We start from the raw sequence: 3,031 nt of genomic DNA on the forward strand, positions 1-3,031 counted from the left end.
GTGGACCTTATAATAGGATGCCCACCTTAAGAAGAGTTGCCTGAAAATGTACCAGAGTTCGTGAAAGTGTTATCGGAAAGGATGGATGATATTCACCATCAAGTGCGTTCAAACTTGAAAATGTCTGCTAATTCCATGAAGCTATGTTACGATAAGAGATCTACTGAAGTCAGCTTTGTACCAGGAGACAAGGTGTGGTTGTATAAACCCAGGAAGACTAAAGGGAAGTCTCCTAAGTTGTCTTCTCCATGGGAAGGCCCATATGACATAGTGGATCGTCTCTCAGACGTGACTTTCCGGATAAAATGTGTTCAGCGAGGTAAGCCAAAAGTGGTGCATGCCAACAAGCTATGGCGTTGTCACGGTCCAGGACATTTCAGTTGGAATGAAGTGAACAGTGGAACAAATGACGCTGCTGAAGACGTGTCACCTGAAAAAGCCACTGTTGAAGAAGAAACTCTATTCGGTTTTGAGAAGGGAAACAGTGAAGCCCTTGATGAAGTTACTACCACTGATGTGACTGTTACCGATGATAGGACATTTCCTGATGAAGCAGATGAACCCCACATGAAGCAGAAGCCAACGAGACAGAGACCAGTACGGAAGAAGATACTTCCCGTAAAATTAAGAGACTTTGTTGAATTTTAATTTTGTGTTTGTAAATTATGTACATTTAATTAAGTTATTGTTAATTGTTTATTGGTTTAATGTAAGTGGCTATTGTTCGGGACGATCAATACTAAGGAAGGGACAGTGTTACGACAGCGGAGGTCACGTGACACTAGTAACACGCCACGCGCTTCTAGAACGTTCATGATGCGTCGGAGACTACTAGATATGGAGTAGTCTTGTATATATATAAGACCGGCCAAGAAGCGACGGGAACAATGGGTAATTAAACTGCGGACAGAGTATTGTTGAGTTGAGTACGTGAGACGTTCGTTGTGAATTATAGCGTTTGTTATAGCGCGACTGTTGAAATGAAGTGTATCGCAAAGTTGTATTCAGAAAGAATAAACCAGTATTATTTAGGAAAGGACTTGTATCGGTAAAGTTTCTTCGGAAAGAATTTTTACGGAAAATTAACTAACGAACGGAGACGTAACAATATATTAGTTTATCTACGTTATTATACAGTAAAGAACAGTTGGGTGAGTTGTAATATATGATAAGTGGAAGTTCTCATAGTGGAGAAAAAGGATCCTTATTCGAAATTTCCAAACTCAGGATTTTTTGAAGTATTTGTGGCAATGGATGCATTCATGATAATAATTTTGTGATACATTATGCCTGTTTTAAAACTTCACGAATTTTCTTACTAGAATACATAAAGCAAATATATTTAGGGGAAGGAAGTGATGAAGGCTATTTGGATGATAGAAGGCCCCCAACGGCACAGCGGTATGTCTGCGGACTTACAATGCTAGAAACCGGGTTTCGATACCTGTGGTGGGCAGAGCACAGATAGCCCATTGTGTAGCGTTGTGTTTAATTTCAAACAAACAAACAGATGACAGAAAAGTATTTTCATTTGTGCATTAGCAAATTTACTGAAACAACATCTACAAGTATAAGAACTCCATAATCATTGAAAACAAGCTATATTTACTATAGATATATTGAGATTGAAAAATGTAGTTGGAAAAATATTGCCTACTATCGAAAGTACCCGGCTTCGCTCGGATTATTAGATCAATAGTGTGTATTCTGAAACCATTTTAGCATAAAAGTGTAACCTATATACTTTTTTTGCTAAGTGATATGACATAAAAGTCATTGTTGGAATGCATTGTTACCAAAACGCACTGGCTTTTCTATATATTAGAAGTTATTATATAAGGAACCATTTCTTTCCTATATGGTTTTTTGCTACCTTCCTCATTAAAAAGATGCGAATGTGCAAACACACATGGATAAGATAAGAAATACCCAAATGCACACCCTCAGGGTCTACTTAGTATTTTCGCAACTAAATAACTGCTTCAATAGGTAAACATAAATGTCAATAATTGAGGAAAATAAAACAAGGTAGACCTATTGGATATAAAATAGTTCTGATCAACAATATTTTTAAAAATCCAGTTTTATTTCTTTCATATTTTTAATGGTTACTTTAATGTATGTAGCAGCTTGGATGGACAGAGGTGAAAATAAGCATTGTGTTATTAGAACATTACAAACACAATAATTATAGTTTTACTGAAAGAATACTCTGTTAGATACATCTACATGATTTTAGGCTCATAATAAAAAAGCTGAAAGTCTATGAGGAAAACAACTATTTTTTAGATTTTTTTAAAAATGTGTTCAAAAATAAAATTTCCTAAGATTCACAGTTTGAAATATTATACAACTACTAAATGAAATTATATTTTTTTTTGTAGCAGAAAGTACATATCATGTAGAAAGTGGATATCAAATTCCTTGCAGTTAGGTTAAGTATTTTAGGTGTGAGAACAAAACAAATAGGGTGACACAACACCATACTGCTGATCCAAATAGGGTTAACATAGATGCAGATACAAATACCCTAACAGAAAATATTTTAGTACAGAAACATTTTATAGCAAATACTAGCCACAAACCTTTATTAATGATCAAATAATTACGATACAAAGTACCCATCATAGGAAATTGAATTAGACCCTTTAACAAAGCAAATCATAGAATGATATCATTTAAAATGAAATACACTATAAAACTTTTAACAATGAAATATCCTTTCAAACATGAAATAACCCTCAATGCAGAAAAACACTATAAACTAGTAACTCTAATTGAACTACAACATATAAGTATTTTCGTACACCTTAAACTGTTCCTTGTACCGAAATAATGTTAAGAAAACATTTATAGAACTGTGTGCTTTTCAAAATATGTAACAGACATATAAGTGAAACTGTTTTCTCTCATAGTCTTGGCCCGGCATGGCCTGGTGATTAGGGCGCTCAATTCGCAATCTGCGGGTTCGAAACCCTTTCACACCAAACATGCTTGCCCTTTCAGCCGTGGGGCATTATAATGTGATGGT

This window comes from Limulus polyphemus, unplaced genomic scaffold, assembly GCF_000517525.1.
Source record: "Limulus polyphemus unplaced genomic scaffold, Limulus_polyphemus-2.1.2 Scaffold2618, whole genome shotgun sequence".
Classification (NCBI taxonomy): domain Eukaryota; kingdom Metazoa; phylum Arthropoda; class Merostomata; order Xiphosura; family Limulidae; genus Limulus; species Limulus polyphemus.